Below are 14262 nucleotides of genomic sequence, written 5' to 3'. Positions count from 1 at the left end.
TCCTGTAAGGATACCCATTGCCCTAGAGATTGTCTTATCCCCACTGACTTCTGAGCCATCTCAAGAAGAGGTGATTGGCTGAGCTCCACCATACTCTCCTCCCATGAGGTTGTTTCTCACCACAATCTCAGAAACAATGGTTCTTAGAAACCGTGGGTCCCATCCCTTGAAATTGTGATCCCAAATAAATCTTTCTCATTTCAATTACCTTTCTTAGATTATTTGGTCATAGATGGACAGCTAACTGACACAGATGCTTATCTATGGAATATTGACAATTAGACTACAAGCAATAGCTCATTGAATGTGGAGCCAGTTCTCGGGTATTTGTGTGGTCTCGTCGTCAGCACAGCCCGGCCTGCATGCAAGCAACCATGTCTAAGGGACCTGCAGTTGGCATTGATCTTGGCACCACCTACTCTGTGTGGGTGTCTTCCAGCATGGAAAGGTAGAAATAATTGCCAATAACCACTAATATAGAATGATTAATTGGAGATGTGGAGAAGAATCAGGTTACAATGAACCCCACCAACATAGTTTTTGATGCCAAACTTCTGATCAGATGTAGGTTCGATGATACTGTTGGTCGGTCTGATATGAAGCACTGGCCCTTCATGGTGGTGAATGACGCAGGCTGGCCCAAGGTCCAAGTCGAATACAAAGGCGAGACAAAAAGTTTCTACCCAGAGGAAGTGTCCTCAACGGTTCTGACAAAGATGAAGGAAATTGCAGAAGCTTACCTTGGAAAGACTGTTACCAATGCCGTGGTCACAGTGCCAGCTTACTTCAACGACTCTCAGCGGGGCAACAAATGATGCTGGAACTATTGCTGGCCTCAGTGTACATCGAATTATCAATGAGCCTGCTGCTGCTGCTATTGCTTATGGCTTAGATAAGAAGGTCAGAGCTGAAAGGAAAGTGCTCATCTTTGACTTGGGAGGTGGCACTTTTGATGTGTCAATCCTCACTCACTACTGAGGATGAAATTTTTGAAGTCAAATCAACTGCTGGAGACACATCTTGGGTGGAGAAGACTTTGACAACCGAGTGGTCAACCATTTCATTGCTGAGTTTAAGTGAAAGCACAAGAAGGACATCAGTGAGAACAAGAGAGCTGTCAGGCGTCTCTGCACTGCCTGTGAGTGGGCCAAGCGCACCCTCTCCTCCAGCACCCAGGCTAGTATTGAGATTGATTCTCTCTATGAGGAAATTGACTTCTACACCATCACTCATGCTCAATTTGAGGAATTGAATGATGTCCTGTTTCATGGCATGCTGGACCCTGTAGTGAAGGCCTTTCGAAATGTCAAACTAGACACGTCACAGATCCATAATATTGTCCTGGTGGGTGGTTCTGCCAGAATCCCCAAGATTGAGAAACTTCTGCAAGACTTCTTCAGTGGAAAAGAACTGAATAAGAGCATTAATCCCGATGAAGCTGTTGCCTATGGTACAGCTGTCCAGGCAGCCATTCTATCTGGAGACAAGTCTGAGAATGTTCAGGATTTGCTGCTCTTGGATGTCACTCCACTTTCCCTTGGGATTGAAACTGCTGGTGGAGTCATGACTATCCTAATCAAGTGCAATACCCCCATTCCCACCAAGCAGACAGATTTTCACCACCTACTCTGACAACCAGCCAAGTGTACTCATCCAGGTGTATGAGGTGAAAGGACCATGACCAAGGACAACAACCTGCTTGGGAAGTTTGAGCTCACAGGCATACCTCCAGGACCCCATGGGGTTCCTCAGATTGAGGTTACTTTTGACATCGATGCCAACAGCATCCTCAATGTTTCTGCTGTAGATAAGAGCACAGGAAAGAAGAACAAGATCACCATCACCAATGACAAGGGCAACTTGAGTAAGGAGGATATTGGGTGCATGGTCCAAGAGGTTGAGAAGTACAAAGCTGAGGATGAGAAGCAGAGAGATAAGGTTTCCTCCAAGAATTCACTGGAGCCTTATACCTTCAACATGAAAGCTACTGTTGAAGATGAGAAGCTTCAAGGCAAGATCAATGATGAAGACAAACAGAAGATTCTTGACAAGTGCAATGAAACCATCAGCTGGCTGGAAAGGAACCAGACTGCAGAGAAGGAGGAATTTGAGCATCAGCAGAAAGAGCTGGAGAAAGTCTGCAGCCCTATCATTACCAAGCCGTACCAGAGTGCAGATGGCATGCCTGGAGGAATGCCTGGTGGCTTCCCTGGTGGAGGAGCTCCTCCATCTGGTGGTGCTTCTTCAGGCCCCACCATTGAAGAGGTCGATTAAGTCAAAGTAGAGGGTATAGCATTGTTCCACAGGGACCCAAAACAAGTAACATGAAATAATAAAACTATTTAAATTGGCATCATAAAAAAGACTGCAAGAAATAAGCATTTAACTTTCATTTGAATAATGGGGAATAATGCACTAAATTTCTCAGTAGACAGCTTTATTTCACAGGGATCAAAGTTTTTTTTCCCCACAGACTTAATTATGTGACAGCCTCTGTTTTTTTTTTGTTTTTGTTTGTTTTTTTATTAATTTATTTATTTTTTTGTCTTTCAGTTCCATCTATGTCAAGAGGGTCAGCACTTCACAAGATCAAAGCCCTAAGCAGTCTTTTTCTGTGACTGTATAGACAAGAGGATCCATTCCCCCCATTACTTGTACACACTATGATTCAAGAGTTAATCAAATATGAGCCACCCTGGGGTATCTTTTGTTTATGATACAGCTGGGGAAGTAAATCTTTTAGTTTACAGTTGTTCTCTCCAAGTTCTATGTGTCTTCTTTCCCTCTCCTCCTCCTCCTCCTGCTCCCCCTGGTCCCCCTCCTCCTCCTCCCCTCCTCCTCCTCCTGCTCCTCCTCCTTTTTCTTCTAGAGAAACTTGTTTCTCTACTTCCTCATACCCACTTAAGAGTTCTACACTGCTATTTGGCTTTACTGGATCAACTGGAGATCTCACAAACCTACATCTTCTCTTCCAGATTTGTCAGGGTTTTACAATTTTTTCCAAGATGATTTGTTGCAATATGATAAATCCCAAAAGCCAGAAGTAGGGATAAATCTAGTTCTTAGAGGTAGAGGAAGGAAGGGCAGAGTTCAAAGGAAGCATAGGTAACCCAAGAGTTTATCTAAGTACCCTCGGTGGGTTTTTGTTTTTTGTTTGTTTTGTTTCATTTTTTTCTCTAATACTGTGAAGTTTAGTGCTAATTGCCAAGTTAACTAAAGAATCAGGGGAGTGTGTCATGTTAAGTCTGTCTGTATGGGGTTGTCTTGACTAAGTTCATCGATGTGGCAAGACTCAAAAGTTTTGACTAGGATCTGGGCTGTATGAGAGTGGAGAAAGTAAGTGGGCAACTCCTAAGCACAGATCTACATCAACCACAATTTACAGTGTGATGCTTTACTTTGCAGAAACATAGAGAAAAGGGAATATTATTAATGCAAAGTAAATGTACTGGTGAATTTTCTGCTGCTGGGTTGAAATGCCATGACTAGTGCATCTTATAGAAGATAGAGTTCATTTGTACTTACAGTGCCAGAGAAGTATGAGTCCATATTGCAGTGTGGAGGCATAGCTCCGGTTGGCAGGCATGGCAGAACAGGAAGCTGAGAGTTCTCTTCGTCAATCTCAAGCAAGATGCAGAGAGAAGGAACAGGAAGTTATGGGAGGCTACAGAATCTTTTTTTTTAATCTTTAAGGTTCTGATGTGCTAGCTCCATTTCCTTTTTGTTAATTGCATTTTTTATTTATATTTTAAGTGTTATCCCATTTCCCAGTTTCCCCTATGGAAACCCTCTATTCTATCCCCTTGCTTCTATGAGGGTGCTCCCTCACTCACCCACACACAAAAGAATACCATATCCACCAACCAGACCCCCCAGACCTCCCAGGGACTAAACAACCATCCAAAGAGAACACAGGGATGAACCTATGGCTCCATCCGCATATGTAGCAGAGGATGGGTTTGTCAGGCATCAGTGGGAAGAGAGGTCCTTGGTTCTGTCAAGGCTTGATGCTCCAGTGTAGGGGAATGTCAGATTGGTGAGGTGGGAGGAAGTGGGATGCTACGAAATCTTAAAGCCTGCTCCAGTGTCATGTTTGTTAGCAACACCAACATCCTAAGCCTCCCCCAAACAGTGTCATGAGGACCAATTATTCAAATGCCTGAGCCTAGGGTAGACATTTCTCATTCAAACCAGTGTCTGAGGTTCTGCAGTGTATTAAAGCAAAGCTGAATCTACAGCTTATAGAAAGACCCCAAAACCCCATCATGGTCCATGCTGGGCAGAGGGGTTCCAAACTAGGTGGAAACTATAACCGGGGCACAGATTCATGACTTCATGGCCCATATCTTATTCATTTTTTGGAGGAGGCCCAACTTTTGATCTCGACTACATAGTTCAAGCTCTTTAACTCCATTGTTAAGACTGTTTTGAGACAAATTTGTTAGATCTTTATGTTATAATTAATACACCCCAATGGTGTATGGAGAGGCAGAAAAAAACTTCAGGGTATGCTGTACTAAATGGGAGAAGTGAGGTTTATTTTCAAGCTTTTCATATCTTATGATGCACTGTATGTTAGAGGAGCATACATATCAGAAGGCTTCACTTGAACATTTTATACTTAGGCAATATTGCAGTGGTTGCGATGTTGTGAGGACAATGAAAATCCAGGTGTCCAGTACAGAGTCACCATGTAAACATGTGATGTCAAGGCTGTGTTTCTCAGTCCTTTCTTGTGGTGTTTTACCAACAATTCACTTTTCATTTGCCCATATTGTCTGTGTCACAAAGTCCCCTGGGCAACAGGACAGCTGCTTGTGCTGTGGAAGACAAATATGGGCTGAAATGATGACTGTTTCAAGTCCCTCAATCATTTCAAAGGATCTTTTCAGTACAAACAGATGATGTCACTCAGTGTACTTCCAACCATACATCTGCAAGGTAACTCATGTTCTACCACAGGGGTATTCATCTATGTTTTGAGCTAAAGTAAAATTCATTTTCTTAAGGGAACACACCTTATTTTATTTCACTAAAGCTCTTATTATTGCAAACTTCATGCACATAAAATGCACTAATAAAACTTCTTTTGGTATACTAGCAGTCTTCATTACACAAAACCGATAAAAAAGAGATTAAAAATTAAACATTTATGACCCCAGGAACTGCTGAGCAGACTATGCAGAGAACATCTGTAACCATAAAAGCTAGACACTTGAAGTCTGAATTTGCCTGTTGTGCTTACTTAATTACTGTGCACACTTACTTGTTGGATTCAGACAGAGCAAGGGGACTTGGTTGTAGAAAATGTCATTTCCTAAGGGGTTTCCCCATACAACTTCGGGAGGGGAAGATTCTCTTTCCAATACCCAAGTGTGACTTCCATTATTATTAAATGGAACCATGTATAGTAGGTGACGGTCTAATGGACCCCAGAGATGGGAGATAAACCAACCTTAGACCACGTCAGCAGTATTTTTTAACTTCCAGTTTCGTAAAACTGGGGAAGCAAGAAATAAAGCTGGTTCTTAATTAACCAAACATTACGGTTTGTAGTACTCCCCTTAATGAGTACAGATTCACAACTTCTTGGTAACCTTGGTTTCATCCACCTCTGTCCCCACATTGTGCCACCAGGCTGCCAGTTTCTGTCAGATAGAAACCATGTCTTTGGTCATTGTTCTCCACAGCATTCATCGCCGCAGGGAGCGAATTCTTAGCACATATTCATTAACATTGAACCATGGGAAGATAGCATGCTTTTCTGATGGGTTCTGTGAGTAGATTTGTTAGTTCAAATTCACTTTCAAATTCACTTCCAAAACAAATCTGAATGGCAGATTCAACATATTCAAAATCACAAAACTGTTCAGTTTGCTTTGGTTCCTACGAAGACAAAACACAAGTTGTCTGCATAATGAAGTTCACATGCAGGCCCTGATTGATTCCATGCAATATGAAATCCTGACTCGTTCACTAAAGAATCACAAAAACGAAGGGCAGAAGGATGGCTTCGTAGGTAAAAGCACTTGTCAAACAAACCTGAGACCTGAATCTCAGTCCTCGGGACTCCCATAAATATCTGGGTAGCTAACCTTTTCGGTGTAGTAGAAACAGCGAGACCCTGGAACAAGACGAAATGTGAGGACTGAGGCTTGATTTTGTCTTCTGACATCAACAAGGGTTCACAAGTACTTAAGCCTGCCTGTCTGTATTCACCGCACACACACACACACACACACACACACACACACACACACACAGACATAAAGATACACAGATATACATGCATGCACAGACACACACCACATGCACCCATACACACACACAAACACACACACATAAAATCACACATATGTATGCACAGACACACATGTATGCACAACACACACATGTACACATGCATGTATGCGCACTCACAAATACACACACACTCAAATAAAATCACACATAGCTACATGCATGCAAGACACACATCCATCAACACACACACACACACACAAACACACACACACACACACACACACACACACACACATACAGTGCAGGGTTTGTTTTAAGAGAAAAACAGCCCTCCGGGTACCACTTCAGAGTTACTGATCAGTGTGCATTGGATGGTTCTGATACTCCTGTTTGTAATAGGGTCACAAGGAGCCAGTCCAGGAGCCACACTATGTCATATGGAACTACAAAACTTCTAATCCAGGATTAGGAATAGAACTGTAATTAGTAAGTATAAGGTGTTCTGAATAAAACCCCATAAGTTTGCATTTGCATACGTTGAGTGAAATGATTAATGGGAAAAAAATATCAGACATGTAGGGAGGAAAGAAGCCATGAATATAGCCAAAGATGAGAGAAAGTGTATAGGGTCAGGAAAGCAGACAAAAATCAGAAAGAAAGAAGAAGAAAACACTGGAGAGAGACGCTCACACTTGTGTGTACTTAGAGAAGGAGTTAAAAAGAAAGCATGAATTAGAGACACTTGTCCCAGTGTGTTCCTGCCACCTTCTACCTATTTTTCACTGTAATTTCTTTCTTCTTTCTTTGCTACCTACCTCGCTCTTGCCTTTCCCTGTTCCTTCTTTTCCTCCTCCCAGTTCTTTATCTCTCTCTCCATTCCCACTTCTCTATTTCAAAGAGGCCTCCTGTAGCCCAGGCTGAACTCTGACTCTCCATGAAGCTGAGGGTAACCTTGAGCTTCTGATATTTCTGCCTCCTTCTCTCAAGTACTGGGATTATGACAATGTACTACCATGTCTAACCCGTGCCATGCTGGTCGCTGAACCCAGGACTCCGTGCATGCTAGGCTATCACTCTGGACCAGCTCTGATTTCCTTGCTAGATACTATTTACAGATCAACTATGATAATACTTCAGTCTTTGTAAGGTGACTGAAATTGCCTAGCTCCCCACCTTAAAAAGTAAAATATCTAGATGATGCCAGAAACCTCATCTTACATAATAAATAATATAGATTCCTAAATGCCTTGATTTTCTTGATATAAAGCATAATTTAATATGGCTATTAAAACTTCAAAAATATATTAATGTGTTTTTTATCAGGTCTTTAAAACTGCATAGATTTTATTTAACAGGAAGGAGATTTGAATGAGCATATTTTTCAATTATATCTATTTCTCTGACTATTGAGATGTAATAAAGACTCATATTTAGTATTTATTTTATTGAATCTTTGAGAACACTAATTCAAGAAGGTCTCATTACCGACTCTATACATTTCAATAGCATTCTCTGACTTCAATTAGTTTATAGCATTTTATTAGCAGTTTTATTGAGATGCAATTCCCATTCTGTATAATTCATCCAGCAAAACTACACAATTTGATGGTTTTCAGTATGTTCTCAAATATGTGCAACCATTACCACAGTCAATTTATAAAATATGAATAGTTTCATCATCTAAAACAGAAGGCTTGGGCACGCTAGCTACCATTTCTTCCCACCCTTGTGTAATCCACAGCCCTTAGTAAATATTAATCATGATTCACATGGCTTAGATTTCCCCCCCTATGGACATTGTATAGGAATGGAGTCTAATAAAATGCATTTGTTTTTGATGGGATTCTTTCCTTTAGTGTATCTGTGTGTTCTGCTTCTTTTTTAAATGGTAATTTATATTTTATAGAAAAGTTGGGAAGATAAGCATTCCTAAGAGTTCTTATGTATTCGTCACTGTTTTCCTATTATAAATATCTTATATTAGTTTGGCATATTTCTTACGGTCAACGGTCCAAAACAGATAACATGTTAGAATGGAAGCTTGTACTTTATTAACATTTCTTTTAGTTTTTTTTTGTATTGCTGTATGTGTGTGTTATGAATAGATGCATGTTTGTCTGTGTGAGGGAGGTAAGCGTACACATGTATGTACACACCTGTGGAGGAGGCTCAGGATTATCATCATCAGGACTCTTTCTAGATTGATCTCTGCCTTATGTGTTGGAGCAGAAGAACTTCTTCCTGAGCCTGGGGCTGGCTATTTCTTCTGATCTCACTATCCGGCTTACTCTGGAGGAATCTCTCTGCTGCTCATGCACTAGGATTCAAGATGGAGCATATGTTCTTCGAATGTATCACTTGAGTTCTCGGACTCTGAAGTCTGGTCTTTATGGATAAGCAGCAAGCTTAATCTGTTCTCATCTGTTCTCTTTCCTTGGATGGTGTTTCCTTAGTTTTCACCTAATGTTCTTGGTCCCTTCCATGACCCCAGGGGGAACTCCACTTTATATTTTATCTGATTTTCCCAGCTTCCCTTTGGATATTATTAACAAGTAAAAATGTGTTTATTTCTGATATTCAACATGATCTTTTTTGTGATCTTCATGTTGTGGAGGGTCTCCATGTAAATTACAATCATTCTCTACCTTGCATTTTTTTTTATTTTATTTTCTGTGACAAGAACACTTCAATACCCCCTTCTTTTTCAAGTACGGATCACATTCCTCTTCTGCCATCTCCCTTTCAAACAGTACAAGGAATAGATTTGTTTACAGTGAATTACTGCATTTTGTGCAAGAGTTGAAAATATATATGTCTTGAACAAAGGAAAAAAACCCGACACTTCATGTTTTACAGTTGGGTTTTACATGAAAAGCTGGCAATTTAGAATAATGAAAGGATAAAAAAACCAAAAAGGATTCCTTCCAAGACATGGAAATCCTGTCACAAAGAGGAGGGTGTGACTTAATGAGAACAAACACTTAAGCTAGTTAAGAAAATGTGATTTTTATAGCAGAATTCTTTCATCTGGGCAAAGCTTCCTGTGGAGGTTGAGCAGAAGTTTGAGCAGCAGGGGTGGGAATACGCAGGCAGACATGGAGTTTTACTATTGGGCTTCCCTCTGATTTGTGGTCCCGAGCTCATGCTAATGTCAAGAAGGTTATGTGAAGCACATGTGATATTTGTGACAGCGTTAAACATGTGACAGCCACTCCTTTGCAGTTTGTGATGGAACATGTTAAAGGTGACTGTGGGAGGGTCATGGAGCAGCTCAGCTTTTGGTCACACCCCAACGGAGTCACTGTAAGGGACTAAGTGAACACCGGGCTGTGGAAACCGTGACCCACGAATAGATTCTACTCAGCTCAGTTGGCTGTAGGAACTGGTACTCAGGACTACAGAACTTAGCTGACTGAGGGCAGCTAGTTGAACAGAGAGATGAGAAAAGGGAATGACAACACTGCAGGCCATATAGAACTGTAACAACAGAAACTGACCTGTCTACCATCCCCCCATTTCCCAAATGATTACTGATTCAACGACGTGAAGAAGCCATCTACCATGTATTCAATCAAATAATGATATTAATCAAATAGACACCTTTTTATATTTCTACAGTGTAATTAAGAACATGGCACGGAAGGAGAAAAAAAAAAACCTGTTAATTAAGCAGCAATCCAAAGTTAAACCTGTTTTCACTGACCTTATCTTTTAAGAAGCAATAGAAACAAAACTCCCAAAGAATAACAAAATTCTCTCAATATTTATTTGCTGTACAGGGCCAAAAACAAAAGAAAACAAAACAAACCTCAAAATACCCCAAACCTATTCTATATATTTTAAAAGTAAATGGAAGAATCTCTTCATAAAATGAATACCCATGATCAGGCTGAAATCTTTTATGCCAGTGTTGTTCCCGGCTGGTTCAATGTTGCTTTACAGTGGGTCATTTATTAGCACTTGGTAATGGAATGCTGAAAGCTGTATAAATGTCGCAATGCTGGTGGACATTACTGGAATAATGGAGCCTTTAATCACTACCTGTGAGAAAATGGAGGGGGGAAGCTCCTCAAGTATTTTGACAATATGGAAAATTCCTGGAGGAGAAAGAAGCATTTTGGAGATATTAGATAAGTATTTCACTAGTGCCCTTTAGCCAGTACAGCAGTTTCTATGAAAACAAGATGTGGGTTGCAATTGAAAAATGGAGAGCCATTGTAAATTGGAATACCTTCACTGCTGCGATTGTTCCGTGATGCATTGCTCCACACTTGTTGAGGTTACTAAGTTAGCAGTACTTTCTTATTTTGTATGAATTTCCCTAATTGCAAAGTGCTTTATGATTTATTATACAGCCTATTATTAGACACGATTGAACCAACTGATATTCTATTAATTACAAGATGCTCTTTTGCCTGCACCATACCCACATCTGGAATGAATGCAAAAAAATGCTATTCAAGTCATTAGTTCACATGGTAGACATTTTTCAAAAATAAAAAGGCACATTACATCTAAAGGGGAAGCCATTATGCCACGAAAAATGGAATGCAATTTATTCAGGAGCAGACAGGTTACTTTGTATTAAAAAAGAAAATTATCCAATTTGTTGATCATATTCTATTCTTTGCTAGGAAGATAAGCAAAAACTAAGGCCAGCGTTACCAATCTGGAGGTATTTTATAAAAATCAGTATGGCTGATTTTCTTGTGAAAATCCCTCTATTTTATTGAATACCCAAAACCTTTCTATGAATAAAGTCAAATATCTCATAGAATTTAAGGGAAGTGATGTTATGTATAATTGGGTACAAGCATTCAGGTGTCTGTTAAGATGGTATTCTTACCATATGGAACCAGATTGAATCTTAGGATTCCTTAAACAAATTAGTAGAAATGCAAATTAGTTCCCACAATAAGGCAACTACGGAGATGCAGGTCAATGCTCTGGTTGCTACTGTTAGTGGACTTGACCTCAATTTCAGGTGTCTAACTGAATGAAAGACAGTGGAGAGCTGGAGAATATAGCTTTAAGATATCCAAGTTTTCCGCAGAAACCCAGTAGAAGGGAATGTGCCTGTGAAGAGCCTTCATGGTCCTCTGGACAGAGACAAATGAAATGAGAAAACTAGAGAAAAATCATCTCCAAATACGGTTTGGATCAAGGTCTCTCTTGCTAAACTCAAACTTTTTAGCCAAAACCTTGAGAAAAATAAGTTGCTGCCTAGTTGAAAGTTTCACCCCTCATCTGCTCTATGACAATAAGATTCTCACTAAGCATCTTCAAACAAGTAGGGGGGCATTACTTTAGATGATGAATAATAGATCACTAGACCCCTACCTGGTTATCTACAATAAACTGCTAATCTCTTCTTCTTCTCCTTCTTCTCCTTCTTCTCCTTTCTTCTTCTTCTTCTCCTTCTTCTCCTCCTCCTCCTCCTCCTCCTCCTCCTTCTTCTTCTTCTTCTTCTTCTTCTTCTTCTCTTCTCCTTCCTCCTCCTCCTCCTCTTCCTCTTCCTCCTCCTCCTCCTCTTCCTCTTCCTCCTCCTCCTCCTCCTCCTCCTCCTCCTCCTTCCTGAGACATTATCTCACTATTCACACTAATCAGCTTTTGCTGGCCTGAAACTCTCTATGTATTCCAGGCCAGCCTCAAAACTAGCAACCTAAATAATTATCAATTTATCTAGTTTTCTCAAAAACAGAGCTAAAGAAATTAGAACTAGATTGTAGCCTGGCCCCATGAAAGGTTGAAACTGCAGGGCACATGTTTCCTGCAGCCAGTGAGAATACAGTGAAGACAGCAGGGAGACTCTGGGGGAGTATTACCACTCAAGGGATCAACAGAAGCTTGGACTTGGGCTGGCTAGAACTTCAATGCTCTCACTTTTGGGAAAATACTGAAAGCAGTGGCTGTGTTGGGGGTTATTTAGGGATCTGCAGCCTTGAAATGCTCTTTGGATATTGTTTTTAATATTTAAAAAAGGAAAATCTTTTGGTCAATGATTGCCAGAGATTGTCCTGAAGTTTCAAGACCCCCTGAACAGACCTTGTTCTTCTAAGCAAAACATCCTTTCAAGCCGTACAGGTAATAACAACCAAATAAAATGAAAACTTGCTCAGTCAGTGCAGGCAATACACCACTCTAGGAAATGAGAGAGCAGAGGCTGGCACTGCAGCTCAAGGCTAGTCAGCCTGGCAACTCTATAATATATCCCTGGGGCTCTCCAGCTTTCTAATCTCAGCATGTGGGCTTCTATTTTAGGATCTTCCCTTACAGAACCCTAGGCATCCTCACCTCACATCTATAGCAGCCCAAAGCATCACATCCTCACAGTAAAACTCACAAGGGTGTTAGGAGAGAAGCCCATGCTTTGCTCCTTTTAAGAGTTTAAGACCTGCCATATTAGAGACTGTTCTCATGGGATACGATTGGACATTATGCTCATTCTTTACCAATGGCAAATTAATGGAGTTACCATGATTAGCATAACCTAATTAAATAGTAGGGAGTAAGGGGGGGAGTTAGAAAGGCTCCTCGAATCCATTGCATGTGGCTGAAATAGCAGAACGCAGGGAACTGTGGGAAGGCTGTGGAATATACAGCCAGCCTGCCGAGGGTTTGAGTCATAGCAGTCGCTTTTGGACTTTGGGGTTTAAACAGCTTATTTTACCCAATCTGCCCATGTAGCTTGTGGTGTAAATAGATTAGCAGAGTTCTTGCTGCACAAACAAAAACAGAATCAAAGAGCAGTTCTTAAGAAAATGGGGTAGGTTGACTTTGTCCCACGTACTAATGCACTCTAAGACAAGGGCTGTGTTTCCCATCGGCAAGTCCAGTTCTCTGTACTCTGAAGACTTTGGCTTCCACAGTATGTTTGAAGGAACAGAGCCACAGGTCCCAGAAAGCACCCATCTCTATCTTTTTTAACTCAAGCAAGAGAATAATTTACCCATTTCTCTCTGCTCATTTCTCTCTCTGATCTTCTGGCCTTGAGCCCCTGATCATACAGCTCCTTCTTACATTTTAGGGATTGCTTTAGGGGTTTGGCATTCCAAAGCTCAGCCTTGTCCCATTTGTACCCTTGACCACTTGCACAGAAATGCATATACAGATGTAGTCTTCACTTGAGCCATGCCGTGTTCTGTCCTCACCTATCAGGTACATATTCTGGTTCAGGTACATCCTAAGAGCAGTTGTGTTAGACTAGTTAGCATCTGGCCTGCCATTTCAATACAGAATCAGTGATCCATTTAATACTAATCTTTTTCTGCATAATTTTCCAGGGTCTTACTCTCCCTCCAGGAGCATCCAATGAACAATATCTTCTCATTGATGACTTGGAAAGAATACTATATAGGAAGCACACAGAGGCAGATCTGGATGACGGTGGTGCCTCTGTGAACTATTTAGAAGGTTCACTCTTGCCTGCCCTGAGACAGGCGTATCTATGGGAAGACTCACTTGGAGGTCTTCATTTCTCCAGATGGCTTCATTTAATCCATTTCTGATCTCTAGTGGCTGGGAAGAGATTGGGGAGCCATTGAAACAGGGTAATGGGCCATGTATTCCAGGGGCCAGGAAAACAGAACGGATGCCTATAGGCATGTAAAGAGAATGAGTACCGCTGGGAGCCACAGGCACGAGCTGCTGAGGCGGCTGTACTCGCCATTCCATACCAGCCTCAACTTACCATGCCGATTTTGGAATTGTTAATTCCTTATCTATTAGGAGAAGAGAGTGTAGGGGAGCAAAGGTGTTTCTCTGATCTTCTCAGGGTTTCTTGTTAGCTCTGAAAGGAAGGTGACCAAGACACATTATGAAAAGGGCAGCACATACATTTATTAATCTAGCTCTAAGTGACATAGACGCCTTAAAAGTGAAGGAAGGTAATCTTGCGTGTTGCTATCAAGTGACAGGGAGAGACAAGACAGGGGGAGTATGTTGGTTTGATATGATATCATGATGGTTTTACCTCCAGCAAAGTAGGTATATTTATAGTCTTTTTTTTTTTAAAAAGAG

The 14262-nt window shown here is 41.0% G+C and overlaps 1 pseudogene; it reads left to right on the top strand.

Moving 5' to 3' along the window:
• The first annotated feature begins 374 nt into the window (after positions 1 to 374).
• On the top strand, positions 375 to 2356 carry LOC116883619 (annotated as a pseudogene).
• The last annotated feature ends 11906 nt before the right edge of the window (positions 2357 to 14262 follow it).

The sequence above is a fragment of the Rattus rattus genome, chromosome 14 (genome assembly GCF_011064425.1).
Source record: "Rattus rattus isolate New Zealand chromosome 14, Rrattus_CSIRO_v1, whole genome shotgun sequence".
Classification (NCBI taxonomy): domain Eukaryota; kingdom Metazoa; phylum Chordata; class Mammalia; order Rodentia; family Muridae; genus Rattus; species Rattus rattus.
Note: the sequence above shows the minus strand (reverse complement) of the source record. Positions and strands in the feature narration are given on the sequence as shown.